Raw genomic sequence first — 22,242 nt, 5'->3', positions numbered from 1 at the left:
ACGTCTGCAACTCTGCTTTGGAAAAGATACTTCCATAGATTATTGTTCTGAATGCGTCGAATATCTATGGTAGGTACTTCTTACCGGAGGATTCTAGAATTTAAGATAACAACTGCACAATATCTACAAGTCGTCGACACACGTTCATTTTCTTTGCTTTTCTCCATGTTTATCCATCGCATTAAAATATGAGAATTACTGACTCCCTCGATAAGCCGACTTTTGTTTATATTTATTTTTTTAAATATAAGTCCGCCTCCGTAGTGTAATGGTCAGCACGTTCGACTACCGTTCTGGAGGTCCCGGGTTCGATTCCCAAGGGGGGTAAAATAAATATAAGTGATTTTTTCACTGTCATATTTATTCAATATTACCCTGGACTGGTACCTGAAGCGGAGGGCTGATCACCTTTCCTTCATGTGTAAACGATCAAGATAACACTGCGTTTATATGACGCAGTGCCCTATGCACCATTGGGGTGCGGATAAGGGTTTTGTTATTATTATTATTATTTTGCTTTGGTCGGTGTCAATCTGTCGAAGTTCTGTAAAAGTATGTTATAAATTTACGTAAAAAATCCGAATAATTACGCTGTCTAGGCAAAACGTATCTTCTATAACGAAATGTGTCGGGTTGTGGTCCCGTGGTTAGTGTCGCGGACTCTTAAGTCAGAGTTTCTCGGTTCGAACCCACTCTACCACAATTTGATACCTATTTCTAAAAATGAGCCGCTTAGGCTCACAGAAATGGTATGAAATTGAAATATTTGTGTAAATAATAATACACAAATATTTTAATTTTAATTTTTAAAAGTCTTTAATCATTTTATTACCCTGTAATTTAGCGAAACTAATCTCAAAACTGTACAATGTACCAAAAAAAATTATGTACAGACTCTGGTTATACAGTGTATGTTCATTAACATTGCATTATACGAAAATATGTATTTTTTTCTTTGTACTACTTTCCAATGACGATGGCAGTATACAAAAATGTTTTTTTAAGCAATAGTATCCAAAATAATGTTCATACAAAATTTACTTTAAAACGCGAGAATATTAATATTAATACCAGATAAAGCTGTAAAAAATATGTGTATTTTTTGTTATTGCCCAAGTCAGAAGTGCTGAATACAAAAATACACATCACATGGCATTATGCCCAAAGCCAAACATCGCTAATTAATATTTACTCCGTTCATGTTTTCTGAAAGCTAAATACCTACGTCAGTTTGTAGTACCTACGTATATAATATACACAAGTGCGTATCGAGGCTCGCGTTGGTGTCCGCTGGTCGGATTGGAAATAGCCGCAGAATTTGATTTACATTTCCGTCCGCTCCCACTAAACGATAAAACATATTCATTCATGATTTCACTTGAACGTATGGCGCAATATTCGATAAGTCCCAACTTAATTTTCTCTAAATCCAGGTTACATTTGACGTAATTGTTTTTTTCTTTCTTAAAACACCGTTTTTGTATTGAAAACAAAAGTTTTTCTTCGAAATAAATACATATATGGTTTTGAAAAGAAGAGTTTTTGAAAGGTTAAAGGATTAAAAAAAAAAACAAAAAATTCAATTAAAGTATATTTTAAAAAAAAAATCATGCTTCTCGCGCTCATTAGCGTGAGGAAGCGTCCAGCCCTGAGCACGGCCGAGCGCGTAATGATTTGAACGCTCGAGATCTAGGCCTTAAGTGACACACTTTTTACATTCAATATTTGAAGTTATTTCAAGCAAATACGACATTGTCCGAATAAATTGTTTTCTAGTAACGAATTATTTGTATAGTTTTTAAACTAGTTTCAAGGAACGTCTCTTTCTCTTTTTCACACACATCTCTCTCGCACATATCTCTGGCTTTAGATAGACCGATTACTGACAAGCCGAATAGCCGCTTATTGTGTTGAGAAAGGAGGATACGATTCAGAAATCCTTAGAGATGAACTTATACGATAAGATCCACAACTGGGTCAGGTTAGGAGTCGAATAATCGGCGGGTATGTGTATGAGGAGATGCATGAAAGTGGAAGAGGCGAAGAATGTTTGCAAAGACAGAGTGGTGTGGCGTTATATTCTCTCTGCCTACACCTGTGGGGAAGCGGCGTGTTGGTTAGTTAGTTATCCACAACCTGGATACAAGAGTCGTTTTGACGTCATGAAGAATGCTGACAACCAGTGACCAAAATGGATATTCATTTTTATTTTCACGTGGTTAATCGTGAAATAAGTGCGTTTCTTTAACCACGCGATATCATACTAAACATTACCTTCGAATTTGATATGAAATTGCGCTAACACGAGTCAGAAGGTACACATACGAGTACATACCTGTTCAAATGTCAGATTGAACATTATACGCGCTAAGAGTTCAAGATATACCTTATTAACGCAAATACGCATACTTTTACATCATTTTCTATATCCAAATAGGAGATATTATAATGTTTTTACATTTTTTAATATAGGTTAAAATTGGTTTGAAATGACGTTCACATGCGCAATACTGTTTAATATCGGCAAAGTTAGTCATACTGAGATCCGTTATTGCTTACATGAGCTGGGATAGCACTGCTGGAAAAGCTCATTTTGTTGAGAAATGAAGAGGGAAAAGGTCACAAGGAAATGCTGCCGCTAGATGTAGTGACACAATAACTTCATTGGTTGACCAATTCCAAAACACCCAGAGAGCACAGGATCGTACGACATGGTAGAATATAGTCCTTAATACGCAAGAACAATCTTGGAATTGTAAGAGCTATACACCTTGTGCCTAGGCCTTCGTTTAGCTTCATAAAATTAGTTTTCTGTGAGAAATCGCCGTAGTTTTTTTGTTTGTTAAGTAAATAAATATATTCACGTTATCTGTTCGTTATTTTTATTATAGTAGTCAGTCCTGCTATCAAATCCTTTTACTCTATTTCAACAATTGCCATTATCATGCATAGTTAATTAATTATTGCTTTAAGTGCGTTATTTCCCGCCGATATTATTCCAAATGACAGTGATAACGCTTAATTATAATTAAACGCATATAGTTGACTATATAACTTTTATATAAATGTACATTTATGTATAAATATATATTTATATATATGGGATTTAGTGACCTATACTATAAGTAATAATGATAATATAAACTTTACGTTTATGTAAATATTATTACTACCTTCAAAATGACAAAGTCGTTTGAAAAAAAAATGTTTACACTTCTTAGTTAACGCGTTATCTCTCCATCCTACATATACGACGATACAAAATCAGTTATGATTAATATGTAGTTGTATAAGTTTAACCACATGTAAGTCAATAAAATTACATGTAGTTAAACTTATACAACCACATATTAATTATAACTGATTTTATATCATCATATATGTGGGATGGATACATATCTGTTCTATTTTTTGTCAATGAACGAGATCCCTAATAAATAAAAGCATTTGGTATCACTTCAAGTTCTGATTTCTGTATAATATTGTATTGAAATCAAATATACAAAGAGAAAGGTGACATAAAATACGAAGGAAAAAAATACCCAATTATCCAAAGATACCCAATTATCCAATGATACACGGTAGGTATGGTATATGGCATGCATGTTTTTTCAGATATAGATTTGCACGAAAATTGCTACATAAAAAAATTGTACTGCGAATAACGAGAGTCTCGTGGACAGAGAATTAAAATCATTACTCGAGGTTTTTCGAAATACTTACAGGACAAAATTGTTGACACTGCAAATCTTATATCGAGATATTTTTAGATTGCTTGTTCAACGGGTCATCGTACAACCGAAGCTATATTTTAGTTCGCTCAGCGATTAGCAAGTCAGACTGCGTTCATCTACTATGGTTAGTTCAATTTACGCTATCCGTCGTAGAAACATTTAAAACATTTAATCGTCCATTTTATTAAACGATACCAAAATGTAATATTTGCCACGGTACTTTGTAGTATAAAGAACGTCCACTCACAATCCCTTAAAATTGTAATGTTTTAGTCTAAATCTTAACCTAACCATGGACTGTTTATCTATTTAAGTAGAGAATATCGTAATATGGTTAGGTTAGGTTAGGTTCATTCGGTTAAAAAATGGTTTTGATCGACCTGCAGAATTATTTGATTTATTCGTGAATTATCTGTTGAATGAATTGAAATGAAGAAAAATTCACTGAAACTCTTATTATAGACAGTTATGATAGCGATGATGGTCAGTCTTTAATCTTGAGCGCGATAAACAGTACAAAAATATGAAAAACGAAAACTGTATGAATTTATAATTTCGTTCACTAACTTGTGACTGGTCTTAATTATAGCCGTGGTAGTTGAGAGGAATGTGGCGTATTCGCAAATCCTGTAAAAATTAGACCTTGTAACGAAAAGTCCGTTAAAAAAGGAGATTAGGCTGATCCTATCCTGCTGCACCCAATCTAATTAAAAGCACACTGCTCTAAATAACATGTTTTTCGAATCAATATAAACGCAGCTCTTCCCGTCGTGTTTATCGAAAGTACACAGTTTTTACGACGGTAGTAAAAATATATAAATTATTTAATTTTTGCACTTTTCTCTTTGCTTTCGTCACAATGACGGAGTTTTTTATTATTAGTACGAACAGTAATTATTTATTTTACTTTTTTCGGACCAATATTAGATTGACATGTATATTTTTCTCTGTGAAAATGTCAAACACACGCCATACCCGTGTAGAAAATGAAAATTTATGACGCAGTGAGAGATTAAAGATGAATAATATGGTTTGCATTTCTTTTACTGTTATTCGTTAAGTTAAAAATAATCGTTCACCATTTTTATAAAAATAGGCATTTAATTCGGTATATGAAGGTATTTTTCTTTTTGAATTATGTCTATTTTGACAGAATTAGAAAAGAAAACATTATTTGTAATGCTTTTAGGTTGGATTTCCATAATCTTGGGTCAATGCGCTCGATGATACGCTCGCCCTATAATATTTGTACTCCTGTAATACTTATATAATGTATGTATTTATTTCTTACCCCTGAATTGTTTGACATTTCACGTATCACGTGACTCAGCCCACCGTATTATCGGCGAAAGTAAACCGACAATTTAGGTAGGACCTCCAAATATCGTATGTGAAATATTCACCTTCGAGTACAGTAGTAACTAAGCTTAATAATATTCGTTTAAATAATTTTGCATACTTTATATAACGGCATTTTTGCAAAATACCACCACCTTTACATGAAACCTATCTGCAAAATCGTGACACGTAAACTGGAACTTCTCCACCACACACGGCGATATTCCAGTCCATTCATTGTGCGATATTATCGCTTCGGGAATACGTCTGGAATATGAAAATGTACTGCCGTCCATATAAATGGACACTAAAAGTGGATACGACATGTGGACAAAGAAAACTATTTCTTATTAATATTTTGTCTTTGTCTCTGAAATAAAGTTAGGAAAATACCTCAGTCTTTTCTGTTTTTATTCGTTCAGCTTTGCAAAAGTCCGGTTAGTTTCAATGGAATCAACAGAACGTCTGAGATACGCGTTTAATCATTTTTGTGCAATAGAGCCTTAAAATCTGTCTGAATAATTGTAAGGCGTTTCTAATCATGTATGATTTATAATATTGAACCTTCAAAATTGAAGAGAAAGGACTAAACAACATCAATCTCTCTTTATTGTAAATTGATCACAGTTGCACAGTTAGCATGTGTATATCTAATTTGCTCGGAATACAGTTAGGAATGCCTGCTAGAAGTGTGCAAGTCGCCTGCTTGCGGTTTGACTGTTTGTCAACAGAGCTAAACGCCACTAAACACATTTATGAGCGAAGTTCCGGTATTCTCACACCTGTAACAATGCCAGCATACAGTATCTCATACGTTAGTTCACCTTCTTGGCGACCTTCCAGTGCAGTTGCGATCCGTACCTACACTGCAGGGACACAAATGTTGTTCCTCGATAACAATTCGCACATCTTAAGGTGAGACTGACCGGAGCATTTCGTCGTAACGTAACACGTTACGATGCGAGCATTCAGGCAGTCGGTACAGCGAGCCGAGCGCTCCATCCATAGTTTCGGATGCTCGATGATGCTCGCCGCGAGCGATGTTACGACGTTATGTTACGACGAAATGCTCCACCTTTACTCTCTACCACAGTAAATCCCCTATAACATTGAGATAGGGGATTTACTATATAACGTCGGAAATGACTTAGCTGAGCTATTATTAAATGAAAACGGAATCTAAAATCATTTACCCGTTATAACGGAGAAGCTATCTCAACGTTAAAGTGGGGTTTCTGTAAGCAAAGCTATTAGGTACACACATCCATGTAAACATAAGCATTATTATAACGAAAATTAATGATACAATTCAAAATAATTGAAATTCTTACTATATTTATAAGTCTTAGGTGAAAACAAAAATGATGGCTAATGTTGTGGAGAATCAAATTTCCTCTCAGTTTAGCTATTACCATTCAAAATTCAAGATAGCGGCTCGCTTTACGCTACAGCGTTAGACCCCGATTTATACTATACTATCAATGGCATTTAATGTTTTCATATCTTTCTATTTCATGATTATTTTTAATACATGTAAATGTATAATCCAGTGTGTTAAACTCTCTCATACATGTGTCAACCCCTTTTTTATGCGAACGTAATTTAGCAATGCAGTGCATAATTACATCATCAAAATAAAGTTATACAGGAAATTTGAACAGTAATGGTACTAATGAATGAACAGGTGCTCCACATGATATCAGCTTAGCTATTTCCATTTAAATTCCCCCATTTATTACTAAGCTATAGTCAGAAAACTGTTTTTGTAACGTACAATTCTACAAATACCCAATTAATATGGTGATCGTCACTTTTTTTTACAATAATTGAGATGAAAATTCAGCGGTTGCATAAATCAACCTTTATTTATGTGTATTTTCTATTAACTGAAAATGGTGATTGCCAAACATGTCGCAAATTCAATTCTTAACAACTTATTTTTTTTATATTTGAGGCACTAATTTAGTGTTTTTCCATCTTATAATTAAATTGTAACTTTGTTTTAAAATCACTATAAATATTTTATTATAACTTAATTATAATGTCAACCGGTTAGCATCGAAACCAGTAGACATTATAATTAAGTTATAATAAAATATTTATAGTGATTTTAAAACAAAGTTACATTTTAATTATAACTTAATTTTTGATGATTTTTCTGTGAGTGAAAAGGGATATGAAAACTATTAATAAACTATGAATCCATTTTTTGACATCTCAACATAGATGAAGAAGAATATGGAAGTCTGGGCATTTACAGGGCTTACAACCGTCGTAGGCTGGTTCAAGTGATCACTTTGCGCACCAATTCTACCCATGATTGACAACTACTACTACTACTACTACTACCATCACGCCGTTTCCCCGCAGGGGTAGGCAGAGAGGATGGAACGCCACACTCTTCTGTCCTGACATACACTCCTAGCCTCCTTCACATCCATACATCTAGTCATACATGCCCTCCGATTACGCAGACTTTTGACACCGCCAGATTTTAGGTTCTGATTGATCTGATCGTGCCAAGTCTTTTTCGGTCGTCCACGTTCTGTTTTCCCTCTCACATTCGCCACATATATTTTCTTAGTCATTCTCTCGCTATCCATTCGCTCCACATGTCCATACCACCGCAAAGAGCTCTTTCTAATCTTTTCAATTATTCCTCGTTCAGCCTTACATTCCTTTCTTATATCATCGTTTTTAATTCTGTCATACAATGATTTTCCACACATTCGTCTGAGGGAGCGCATTTCAACAGCATTCACTCTGCTTTCATCCTTCCTTTGCCAGTTCCATGTTTCGCTTCCATACATTAGTGTCGGTACTAGCACGCCGTTGTGAACCGCTAGCTTGGCTTCCATGGACATATTCTTATTCCCAATCACTCTGTTAAAAGCACCATTTATTCTATTCCCTGCATTCACTCTTCTCTCAATATCCTTATCCACTTTTCCATCCCTTGTGAACATGCTTCCTAGATATAAAAATTCTTGCACCTGTTCTAGGGATTCATTGTGCACGATAATCTTGCATTCTGTCAAATCTTTCTCTCTTTCAAACACCATGACCTTTGACTTACCTTCATTCATTGCCAGATCATTTTCCATACATACATCGTACATTCTTGACACTATTAGTTGCAAGTCCTCCGCGCTGCTCGCTAGCAGTACGGCGTCATCCGCATACAGCAAGCAACTAACAGTTATATTCATCATTTTCGCTCCGACTCCCATACTTTCAATCTCTTTCATACAATGGTCCATATAAAGATTAAACAACCATGGTGACATTACACATCCCTGCTTTACGCCTTTGGATATTGCAAACCATGATGTAATGTCCCCATTCACTCTTATACTAGCTGTGCTGCCCTCGTAGAGGGAAGCAACTGCTTGTATAAGTTTATTGTCTACTCCATATTTTTCCAGCACGCTCCATAATTTTATCCTATCAACCTTATCATACGCTTTCTGCAAATCCACGAAAGCACAGAAGAGTTTCTGATTTTTAGCCAAAAACTTTTCCGTCAGCATTCGTAGTGCAAAAATTTGATCTGTGCAACCTCTTCCACTCATAAAAGCACCTTGCACATCCCAAATCCGTTCTTTCGTCACCATTCTAACTTTTTCAATTATAATCTTACTATAGAGTTTACTGACAGAGCTTAGCAGGCTTATCGCCCTATAATTCCCACACTCTGCGCGAGATCCCTTTCCCTTGAATAGAGGCATGATTACTGCCCGTCTCCAATCCAGAGGTGTGTATCCTTCCTCAAGACACAGGTTAAATAGTCTGTGAATCCATGTGAGGGTGGTCAGTCCACCACATTTTACAAACTCTATAGCAATATTATCATACCCAACAGCCTTACCGTTCCGCATTAATTTTAAGGCATTCGTTATTTCTGACATACTTATCTCACATACCATACCCTCACTCACCCTTGCCTCTATGGGTGTCTCGGTGGAGACATTGCCGTTACTTTCATAAATTTCCATAAAGTATTCTTTCCATCTTTCTTTCATTGATTGACAACCACACTACAAATTTTCGGAACCCCTACATATATTGATCAAACTCGTGACACAGTTCACTACCGACATCTGTTTAAACAGGGAAAACTTTTATTAAGCAAAGACTCTTTCTATTTGTTTGTAGGGTCCGAATCATGGATTAAATTCACATACTTGAGCGCCGCCTGAAAACATGATTTGAATTTTGATGTGCCTGAAATATTTGTGTTTTTATTATTTACACAAATATTTCGATTTCATGCTATTCCTGTGAGCCTAAGCGGCTCATTATTAGAAATAGGTATCAAATTGTAGTAGAGTGGGTTTAAACCGAGAAACTCTGACTTAAGAGTCCGCGACACTAACCACGGGACCACAACCCGACATTTTGGTGTGGTCAAATCCTTTCATGCTATTCCTGTGAGCCTAAGCGGCTCATTATTAGAAATAGGTATCAAATTGTAGTAGAGTGGGTTTAAACCGAGAAACTCTGACTTAAGAGTCCGCGACACTAACCACGGGACCACAACCCGACATTTTGGTGTGGTCAAATCCTTTCATGCTATTCCTGTGAGCCTAAGCGGCTCATTATTAGAAATAGGTATCAAATTGTAGTAGAGTGGGTTTAAACCGAGAAACTCTGACTTAAGAGTCCGCGACACTAACCACGGGACCACAACCCGACATTTTGGTGTGGTCAAATCCTTTCATGCTATTCCTGTGAGCCTAAGCGGATCATTATTAGAAATAGGTATCAAATTGTGGTGAGTGGGTTCGAACAAAGAAACTCTGACTCTTAAGACACTAACCACGGGACCACAACTCGACACCGTATTAACCCGATGGATTTTATTTCTACTTCGGTATTTATTATTTGAAAAAGATGGAAAAAAATATTTATGAATTGATTATTTTTCTCTGTAAATACTAAACGTGGTTGCAAAAATGTTGCATAGATACGGCCACCGCCACCTTATGGTGCATAGGGCACTGCATAATATAAACGCAGTGTTATTTTGGTCGTTCATACACGAAGAAAAGGTGATCAGCCCTCCGCTTCAGGTACCAGTCCAGGGTAATATTAGAGTGAATAAATCACTTATATTTATACATATTTTGTATATAAATTTAACCTCCAGTCCACTTTTAAAAATATTCCCATTGTGATTCATTTGCCTGCTTTCTCTCTTTCAAAATTTATTTTTGTACAAATGTCAAACCGTCATAATTTTATTTAAATGACCTGATCATGGAATGATTATTCCGAAACCGGCAGTCACGAATAAGTGTTGATAAAAGTGGTATTACACAAAGTGGACGACGAATGATAAGGAGAGTGGTTACCTATATTTATTTGAGATATCCCTCCTGGGAATCGAACCCGGGACCTCCAGCACGGTAGCTAGTCACGCTAAACACTACACCACGGAGGCGGACTATATATTATATAACATACCGGACATTTTTATAAGTTACACGAGTTAAATTGACTACATTTTGAACAAGTGTGCCTACAATGAGCAGTCGTTCATTTTGACGGGCGTCATTTTTCTTCCTTTATCCAGAGCAGGATTTGGCAGTCGGGCCTTTTCAATTCTGTCCTCTGTGATTAATGGGCTCGGCCCATTATCCCCCCCCCCCCCCCCAGCACAGCACATCCTCTAGCCACTCGCCTAGAACAAAACATAACGAGGAATTAAAAGGATACTCTCGCTCTCCTCTCCAATTGGCTTTCCTTCGCTTACCCCTTTTTCTGTCTTAAAAGTACTTATTTAATTTACTTAACGATTTTAACATAATATAGACACAAAAAAGAGAAAAACTTAAGAATATAAACATTTTACAATTTTTCATAAAATTAACTCTTGATCATTTACCCATTCCTTTATTTTGCCTTTGTTCCATGTTTTATTTTGACCTCTAACCTCCGTCGGCAACAAATTAAAAATGTTCGGAACGATATATTGCAGTGTTCGACTCCCATATTTATTGTTAATTCTTGGGACTATCAAACCTTCGTTGTGTGTAAATCGTGTGTACTAAAGGATTTCGATATTTTTGTCTAGTTTGTTGTTCAACGATGATACTTGAACGACGATTATGGATGAAGTGACGCGATTTCTTCGTAAAATTCACACCGCAATAAATCTTTATATCTGCAATAATACCGACATTTTGAGTGTGTCCAAAAACTTGTTCACAAATCTGGATAATAATCCCAATTATCTAGTCATATAAACTAAAAATAATAAAATGAAAAGGATATTTTCTGGCGTTTCTCAAGTATATGATATAATCCAGGATTTGGACCTAACACACAAATATTAGAGTTTCTGCTCAACAGAAAAAGCTTCTTCAAGACACCAATAGATGTTAAAATCTAGTGATTCTTGTACTATTTCGAGTTAGCGTCACTTTTTTCTCATTTGGTCACAGAAGTTGATTTGACTTCATTGCAACCTGGAACCTCCATAATCGAAAAACTAACTAACAAACTAACCATCACGCCGCTTCCCCGCAGGGGTAGGCAGAGAGAATAGAACGCCACATCACTCTGTTTTTGCAAACATTCTTCGCCTCTTCCACGTTCACGCGTCTCCTCATACATACCCGCCGATTGTTACGACTCCTAACCTGACCACTTTCAAGTATTTGGCATACCTGATCGCGCCATGTTTTTCTCGGTCTTCCTCTGCTCTTTTTTCCACTTACATTCGCCTCATAAATTTGTTTTACCATAATCCATAATCGACCTAAACATAATCACATACATCGAAGTTCGCTGTGCAAATAATAATTTGCCGCATATTAGATCTTAAAATTGTTGAACCCAGCTCAGTAATTTAAGTTGAACATAACAAGAACATTCGACTCGTGTTTTATATTAGTTTGATTGAAGTCACAATAATGAGTAATAAATACCTACATTTGTTTTCTCTCCCGAAAACCTGACTTTTTGCAGATATTCACTTCTTGAATGAAAATGACGCAACAAGATATTTAATGCGTAAAAACTTTCGGAACAAATCGAGGTTTTATTGTAATTTATTTTTATTTTCACGAATCATTACATCCGTAAGACTTCTCTGCGCGCAGTTCATTATGTTTCCTCGAAGCGATTCATTCCTACGAATCCACGTTAAATTTTGTATAATACTTTTCCCCAAAAGTTGGTTTACGAAACACATTGAAAAAATTCCTTCGCGCGGGTAAACAGGCGTCACGTGACGTTCTGACGTCATTTTGCCTTCTTGTAGAGGGATGTTGCTGTTAGTGGAGGGGGAGGGGGAGGGGGTAGATGTCTGCCAGTTTCAGGGAGCCAAGAAATAAAGGTTTTATTCAAATCTATTCAAATGAAAAACCTTTTTTCATTGATTAAAAATAATGTTATGCCATAGCAGATCTCCTTGAATTTTATTTATAATGAAGCTCCGTAATTCGTCCAATGTTTTCGAAGAAGATTTGACCCCAATATTCGGATAAAATATATAAATATATATATATATATATATATATATATATATATATATATATATATATATATATATATATATATATATATATATATATATATATATATATATATATATATATATATATATATATATATATATATATATATATATATATATATATATATATATATATATATATATATATATATATATATATATATATATATATATATATATATATATATATATATATATATATATATATATATATATATATATATATATATGTAATAAAATAACTAGGTACCTACCTATACATTTTATTAAGTACTTACAAAAAGTTCCTACATAAAACAGTTCTACCACCAGATGCCGCATGCGTCGCTCAGAATAAAACAAAAGACTTCCGATAATATGGTTAACAGTCAGAATAAGATAGATAGATAGATAGATAGATATAAAAATTATTATAAAGATAAATTAAGAATAAACTTTAATTACAAAGCAACACATTGTTTATTTTATTATTATACACCCACTTTGCATATTATTTACACTTAATTTTCAAAAGGAAAATATTACCACGTTATAAAACGACAATTTTGTTAATTGGAAATGGATTATGAAACATTAGATGTATTAAAACAATTACTACAATATGTTCGGAGTGAGAGAGAAAAATTAGAAGATGATCAAAGAAAACGATTAGAAGATAGTCAAAGAAGACGTGGAAATTTAAGAACTAGTGATAAAATTAAAAATAAAAATCATGTGAAAAAAATTTCTACAAAATATAAAATAAAATATACTCCAGAAAAGAAGAATTTCGAAGCAGATTGTGTGAGCAGGAATCCAGTATTAGAATCGAAGGAAAATGCAAATGAACAATTAAAAGTTGTAAATTTGGTTAAATTAGAAGATATTTTAAAAGATCAGAATAAAAATGAAGACATACAAATAACACAGAAACAGTGCTTGAAAAATGAAAATAAAAATAAAGTAGAAAAAACTTCTACGAAAGATAAAATAAAATATACTCCAGGAAAGAAGAATTTAGAAGTAGATTGTCTAAGCAGGAATCCAGTATTAAAATCGAATGAAAATGCAGATGAACAATTAAAAGTTGTAAATTTGGTTAAATTAGAAGATATTTTAAAAGATCAGAATAAAAATGAAGACATACAAATAACACAGAAACAGTGCTTGAAAAATGAAAATAAAAATAAAGTAGAAAAAAATACTACAAAATATAAAACAAAATATTCTCCAGGAAAGAAGAATTTAGAAGTAGATTGTCTAAGCAGGAATCCAGTTTTAGAATCGAATGAAAATGCAGATGAACAATTAAAAATTGTACATTTGGTTATATTAGAAGATACTTTAAGAGATCTGAATAAAAATGAAGGAATTCAAAAGAAAAAAACAAATGGATTGAAAAAAACTGTGTCTACTTTAAAAGGGTCAAGAAAAAAAAAATACAAAAAAAAGAAAGAAAAAAAAACGGAAAAAAAAAGAAAGAAAGAAAAAAAAACAAGAAAGAAAAAAAAAGAAAAAAAAGAAGGAAAAAAAAGAAAGAAAGAAAAAAAAAAAAAAAAACTTTATCATATCACTAAACTTATACCAGTCCCTTCACTACAAGAAGATGATCCAGAGGACGAGTGAAAATTTTACTATGAATTTTCATCCCCAAGGGGGGAGATGTAATAAAATAACTAGGTACCTACCTATACATTTTATTAAGTACTTACAAAAAGTACCTACATAAAACAGTTCTACCACCAGATGCCGCATGCGTCGCTCAGAATAAAACAAAAGACTTCCGATAATATGGTTAACAGTCAGAATAAGATAGATAGATAGATAGATAGATATAAAAATTATTATAAAGATAAATTAAGAATAAACTTTAATTACAAAGCAACACATTGTTTATTTTATTATTATACACCCACTTTGCATATTATTTACACTTAATTTTCAAAAGGAAAATATTACCACGTTATATATATATATATATATATATATATATATATATATATATATATATATATATATATATATATATATATATATATATATATATATATATACATATATATATATATACATATATATATATATATATACATATATATATATATATATATATATACATATATATATATATATATACATGAACCCATGAATCCATTTTACATATCTTAAAATGGATTTTAATCGTAATAAAAATATGTAATTTTAAAAAAGTACACCGAATAAATGTTTTGTGCTTCTGTTTTATTACGATTTATAGATATTATTAGGCGCAACCTTGACATATTTTTTAACTGGATAAATTTAATTGCTTCAGGCACGAACAGAATCACAAGGGATATTGCTAACTACTATTGTTGACATTATTCACTTCTTTAATCGACTTTCATTCAATGTGAACTGGTATTCGAGAAAAGTCTCTGCGGCACTGGCCGCAATAAGTGAGCTCTAAATTCAGCATTGGTGAAAAAAATATTAAGTATAAGTATTTCACAGTCCACAAAAAAAGAAATAATATTTTCAATTGATTCCTAGAATGTCAAATCGTATAATCCCACGCGCATATTGCACAATGCAGTGGTTTCTCGAGTTTACAATTTTCAGGCATTGATGGCAACCGTATTTTTTATGGTTCGATTTCGTAGATTTCGCAATAAATTTGTGTTTCACTTGATTTTTTTTAATGAAAATAATAGAAAAAAGGCGCTTTAGGCTGTGTACATTTCGGTCGGGTTTTGGTCGCACGGTTAGTGTTGGGACTAGATGCGACCCCCTTCTACCGAACTTGATTTCAATTTTTCTTTTTTGAGCCGAAAATATTGAAATATCTGTATTATATGAGAACACGAATATTGAGAAAAAATACATTTCCGTAGGTACTATTGGTTTGCACCCATTTCGTAGAAATAACGCATTATGATATAATCCAGTATAAATGGAAAAACGAGCAAACTTCTGACGTGATTACTCGTAAAGCTGAAAAATGTCACCTCGTTAGGATTGTCGGAGATTCGTATTGGCGCGCGGCCGATACTTTCTACAAATGGGATCGGTATACTCGTACGTACTGGTAGCCAGTACCGAGCCGGCGACGGCCAGCGGTCACGGAAGGTCTCGAACTCGGACTGCCTTATGTCCTCGGCCGACGTATCTGACCCTTTGATCTCCCCGCGAGCCTTTCTTCAAGGGCGCCTCATTTCTATCAACCCGAGAAGCACATTTACTTATACTTAAACGTATTCTTTGAGAAAATGCGTTTGATATTTAATTTTTGCGTGTCAACTACCGAAATATTCTCAGTGCTAGAATTGTCTTATAAGAACAGAATTAATTTAGTAAATGCTGCGACATGAATAGACGTACTTTTCTCGGGTAAAGGTTTTCATGAAAATGGATTTATTCTTCGTGATAATCTCGTCGTACGTACAGACGTAAAGCTTAAACAGTAGAGCTTTGGCGCCAACAATATTTGCTCTGAATTTTCCTCCCTACTTCGTTATGTGAACGCGAATACATATTTACCGTACTCGCGTATCGTCTATTTTACGTATATGGTCGTGTAAGTACGTGTTTTTGTAAAAAATGTAATGTGTACCTCCGTTTGAATGTGCCGCTTATTGCTGAAGATCGGACTATGAACGACTCTACCATTATTACGACCGCCCCACTCTGTCTGAGAGAATATTACACGTAACGGTACTGACTGAATAACTTTATACAAAATGTTACTTTTGTTAGTCAAGCATTCGCCAAAATTTCAGTCTACCAGTTTTAAGACGTACCCGTCTCTCGGTCAGGAGGACGCGAGGATGTAAGGGTGTAAAGACTAACATACGCCAAGGGTTTGAGGCAAGGGAAGACCAATGGGTCAACGGTAGACTAATACTGCAAGTTTCATCAGAATAATAAATTTGCTCTTTTCCAGTGGGGGAGACTACGTAGAACTAAATGCGGATGTGTCTGCACCTGTTTTAGGACTCTTTTTAACAATGACATGTACACCTAATGTTTATGGCGCCAGTGAAGTTATTATTAAAAATTATCATGTCGCCGTAGCGGCGCCAACGGATTCGAAGGGCTTATTAGTCCCGATTAAACGCACGTAAAGGTCGCACTTGAAACATTTATATGTATTATGTATATATAATATATAAACAAATAAATTTTTACCATCTTTAGTTTGTGATTATATACATCAAATTTCATTCATAAATAAACCATGATCATTCCAGATCCTTATTTTACTACCCTATAAATCATTCTTAATGACTCTTCATCGGCGTGTTTAGGTGTACTTTTGTTCCGAACTGTCGCGGGTCAGATAAGTTATAAGAAAGTGTGATGTTTCGCACTTTGTTTAAGGCCCATTAGCACGCATCGTGTTGGCAACATTAAATCCCTTGTTCCTTGACGCACGTTTAAACCATAAGTATTATGAAAGAGCAATTATTTGTTTCTTTATTTTTGTCATTATATTTCTTAGATTGTATCTTGTTGAGATACTTGTACTGTTTTCCAAATGAAATACAAACGTTATATTGGCATTGTAGATGCCGTTGTTGGAAAATTATGTTAAATTGTACATAACTTAGAGAAATCAAACACCATCAATCATTTCTTTTCAATATTTTGGAAAGTGGAGCATGTAGATGTCAAAAGAAGGATGAAAATAGAGTGAAAGAAGTCAAAATGTGATTTTTCAGACGAATGTGCTGTAAAACGTGTATGATAGATGTTTGATCTCAACCCCCGAGGACAAATATGGAAACACGAGGTCAATGGATATCCGAAGAATCCTGGAAATTAATTGAAGAGAGGAAACGGCTTAAGAAATTGAGCACATCTACCCAGGAAGTAAGAGTCCAATACTCCGAACTGAACCGAAGAGTGCAAAGAAGTTGCAGAGCGGATAAAGAGCGCTACATCAATTCGATTTGCGAGGATATTGAAAGTCACGCTAACACTAATCACACTCGCGACTTGTTCCAAAAAGTGAAAACACTCGCCAAGAAGTTCAAGCCTCGAACATGGACCATTGAGGACAGGCAGGGAAATACCATCTGTGAAATTGACAAAGTCATCAGAAGGTGGAGAGAGTATTGTGCGGACCTATACAAAGATGATAGTATGCAACCCCAGGCAGAATTCAATGATTTAAATCCAGATGAACCCCATATAATCCTCCAGGAAGTAGAGAATGCCATTAAAAAACTCAAATCCTACAAATCGCCTGGAAAGGACGGAATCCAAGCTGAGTTCCTAAAGAATATGACCGATGACGGCATTAAGAGGATGCACGATATATGTAATTCGGTATGGGAATCAGGAATATGGCCAACGGACTGGGTGGAATCTGTATTTATTCCAATACACAAGAAGGGTTCTACGCTAAAGTGTGAAAACTATCGAACTGTCTCACTCATCTCTCATGCCAGCAAAATATTGCTACACATATTAAAAGCAAGGCTAAAACACTACCTCGACTGGCAAATTTCAATTGAGCAAGCTGGATTCGTCAAAGGCAAGGGTACACGTGAGCAAATCTTGAACATAAGACAAATAATCGAGAAAAGTCGGGAGTTCAAGGTTCCGGTCGTACTTTGCTTTATTGATTACACAAAGGCTTTTGACTGCGTGAATTGGAATTGCCTGTGGAAGGTTTTGGAAGCAATGGGTGTACCGAGACAGTTGATAGTTCTTATTCACAACTTATACGTACAAAATTTGGCATCGGTAAGAGTTGATAATTTCCTCTCAGAGTCATTTCAAGTACAAAAAGGCGTGAGACAAGGGTGTATACTGTCTCCTGATCTCTTTAATATATATGGAGAATATATAATGAGGAAAGTACTAGACGGGTGGGAAGGTGGCGTATCAGTAGGGGGCAAAAAGATCTCCAATATAAGGTTTGCAGACGACACAACGCTAATAGCCAACAATGAGGACGAAATGGCTGAACTCCTCCATAGAGTCGAAATAGAAAGCCAGCATTTAGGACTTCAAATAAACAAAAGTAAAACCAAGGTTCTTGTCATCGACCGATTCGGCACCCTGATAAGGAACAATTCTTTAAGGGATTATGAAGAAGTCGACGACTTTATCTATTTAGGTGCACTCATTTCTAAAGACGGAGGCTGTGAAGCAGAGGTCCGGAGAAGAATTGGAATGGCAAAATCAGCAATGTCTAGTCTGGCGAAGATATGGAAAAATCGGTCCATACTGAGGAGAACGAAAACCCGTCTAGTGAAATCTCTTGTATTCTCCATTGCGCTGTATGGAGTGGAAACATGGACACTGAGGAAAAAGGAAAGACATATGCTGGATGTGTTTGAAATGTGGTGCTGGAGGAGGATGCTGCGCATTCCTTGGACTGCAAGACGCACAAACGTCTCCATTCTCCGCGAACTGTCAGTGACAGAAAGACTCTCCACGACTTGCAGGAAAAGGATTCTGTCTTACTTTGGGCATATCGCCAGAAAGAACGAAAAGAGTCTTGAAAAACTGGTAGTAACAGGTACAGTTGAAGGCAAGCGGGCAAGAGGACGGTCTCCAACAAGATGGACAGACCAAATAAAGGAATTAACCGGATCCTCGCTAAACGCTGCCATCAAGTTGGCCCAGGACCGGGAAGAATGGAGAGGACTTGTGCACCAAGTGCCTGACATTCCAGAAGACCACGACGCTCAGCATTGAGCAAGAAGATGAAGAAGAAGAAGAAGAATTTTGGTGTAAAGAAATAATAAAAAAAAGTACTTCATAGAACAAAAATACACCATCAGAGCAGTTTATTCCTAGCTGGCAGATGCGCCATCTCTTCAATAAAATATATACCTACCTTTTTTGGCAAAGCACCCAAAATTATATTATCGAATAATATAAAATAACCAACAATCCAGAAGAATATGATCGCATCTTTTGTCACAATCAGTCAACAAATTGGAAATAGGAATAAACAAACAATGGGATGTTTGTGCTTGTATTGTATTGTAAAGAAAGCCAATCCAACTGAAGTACGTCTTGTTCTTAATGAGACGTTCGTAAATAAGCTCGTATCGAATGCGGACTGGTTCCTTCCTGCATAACACCTGGCCATTTAACAACCAACAACGCCTTGTTTTGGATTATTTTGTAGTTAGCGTTATTTTTTCGTTTATGAAAACTTGACTTTTCGATAAAGGGACTTACTTGATCGCAAATAATCGGAATAGCAAAATGACAAATGTAACAATCCGGATTCTGGGCTTCGACCGACGAGGAGCCGCTTTGAATGTTCTTATTTTTAAAACAAAATCATAAGCATATTCATTTTTTACTTTATATTAACATCATTAAAATCGTAAAAATAATATTTTTTAATATTACTTTTTGCTTTTGTGCTATCCCAGTTTTTTTTAAAAGACCCTATTCATAGCATTCTTTCGGATGTTCTACGGATACGTCCACGACCAACAAACGAAGGCTTTCGACCCCAATATTAGTCAACAATGGGCTCCCGTGTATTCTGTTGTACATGTTTAGTATTTAGGCCAACTCGACAGCGGGAGCGACAAGGCCCGTTTCCAAAGTATCCTACCTCAAGTGTGGAGTCAGACGAGGAGGATGCGCGTCTCCAACTCTCCGCCATCTTTACATGGATGATCTCCGTATGTTTAAATAACGCAAAAATTGGATGCCACATTGGAAATTTTATTTTTATTTTTATTTCGTCATACTCGTAGTAAAAATTACAATAATGTGCCCTCACTGAGTTTTTCCGTGCCGAGGGAACATTTTGCAATGTTTATGTATAAAATTATATTAAAGAAAATTGTGTATGACATGCAATCAAATACGACATGGCCGAATGATGCGATCTATTTCAGATCTACAATTTATGAATAGTTCTTTTATATTCAGTTTCTATTTTAACTAATTTGATGGAAAATACACTGGATGTACAACTTTATTGTATACAAATGAAAGTTTTGACCAAAAGAGGTTCTCTGCCAGATTTGGACGAGTATCGGAGGTGGCAGTGTTGTTACATTCGTACCTCCACCCTCCGCGGCTCTCTACCAGAATGTGGACGAGTGTCGGAGGTGGCAGTGTTGTTACATTCGTACCTCCACCCTCCGCGGCTCTCTACCAAAGATTTGTCTAGTTACTTAGTTAACTAGTTAACTAGTTAGTTAGTTAGTTAGTTACGAGAATTATTACCGAGTTAAAACTGCATAGTCTTGACTTGCCAGATTTCTATGGAAACGAGTTATATTTGTGAACGTCTCCTGTTTTACTTTGGGTGACATTTACCCCTCTCGCGGTGTCCTTGGGTGACCGAGACACTTGTTCGTATTTATTATTTTCTGTTTTGTTATACGCTCTGAGTTATATATTTATTGCTGCCGAATTGTTTCCTCAATTGGATTATATTTGCTGGTCTGTCGCAACATGACGTTACGCTTCTAATTAGGACCTTCGTTTGCTCGCGCGACTACCGACTAGCGACTTGCGACTAGCGACTACCGACTAGCGACTACCGAGCCGAAACCGTTCGGCAACATTTTGCCATACATTTGTTATACGCGCGCCCCTGTGGTACTATTTTACGAAAATTATTAATAATAATAAAATTACATACAGTTGTGTTACGTAATAATGCATGGATTAAAGTGGAACCTCTTATAACGAGTATAATTCGTTCCAGCATCTTACTCGCTAAGCGAAACATTTTTCCCATAGAAATCAATGTAAAATACGATAATGCGTTCCGTGCCGAAAGAATACTCAATTTTTAAATATTTTTATTAACGTTTGAAATAATAATAAATAATAAAACCCTTATCCGAACCCAATGGTGCATAGGGCACTGCTTCATATAAACACAGTGTTATCTTGATCGTTTACACATGAAGGAAAGGTGATCAGCCCTCCGCTTCAGGTACCAGTCCATGGTAATATTGAATAAATATTTCAGTGAAAAAATCACTTATATTTATTTGACCCCCCCTGGGAATCGAACCCGGGACCTCCAGAACGGTAGCCGAGCGTGCTGACCATTACACTACAGAGGCGGACAGAAATAAGATTACTTATAAATTGTTAAGGAGTGTAACAACTTGAAATACAATTTAGATTTTTTTATAATTCATTATTTTTAACTAGAAAACTTTCTAAAGACACGGCTTTGTTTTTGCCGACGCTTCAAAATTTGGCAAAAATGTGTCACAGCATTGTCATTGAATAAATTTGTAGCACGAATAGCCACCTCCTTAGTAGGGTGATACTTGTTGATGTTGCTGATATGTACGATGCAACTTCTCAGCATTTCTCTCGTTGTGCTCTGTTACTTCCTCCCCCATTGCAACTCCATCAGCTCTTGACTGTGTTCTGTTACAATCTCCAATATGGTTGTTACGATATTGGATAACAATCCACCTCGAGTCACCTGAATAACAACTCACAAGTGAATGTCGTGAAAAAGGAACCTGCCCTTTCTCTGTGATATGCTCGCTGTGCGAATTATTCGTTATGAGAGGTTCCACTGTATATCGGCCGATTCCGATAGCGTGTCTTTTAAAAGGAATAACCTGCAAAACAGAGCTTTGGACTTAAAGTAGAGTTATAAGGAGAATTATCTGCAGGAAATACAGATATGAAAAATACAACACTCGGATCGATTGAAAATAAATATTT

At 35.4% G+C, this 22,242-nt stretch overlaps 1 protein-coding gene across 5 annotated transcripts in view; it reads left to right on the top strand.

Annotated features, from left to right (window-relative positions):
- Window positions 1-22,242, top strand: part of Gdap2 (ganglioside induced differentiation associated protein 2) — a 109,967-nt gene that overhangs the window by 79,433 nt on the left and 8,292 nt on the right. The gene's annotated exons all lie outside the window — the stretch shown is intronic.

This window comes from Brachycentrus maculatus, unplaced genomic scaffold (assembly GCF_059751285.1).
Source record: "Brachycentrus maculatus isolate JH-2025_06_01 unplaced genomic scaffold, ASM5975128v1 h1tg000186l, whole genome shotgun sequence".
Classification (NCBI taxonomy): Eukaryota; Metazoa; Arthropoda; class Insecta; order Trichoptera; family Brachycentridae; genus Brachycentrus; species Brachycentrus maculatus.
The sequence above is the reverse complement of the archived record's forward strand: the minus strand, read 5'-3'. Positions and strand labels throughout refer to the sequence as shown.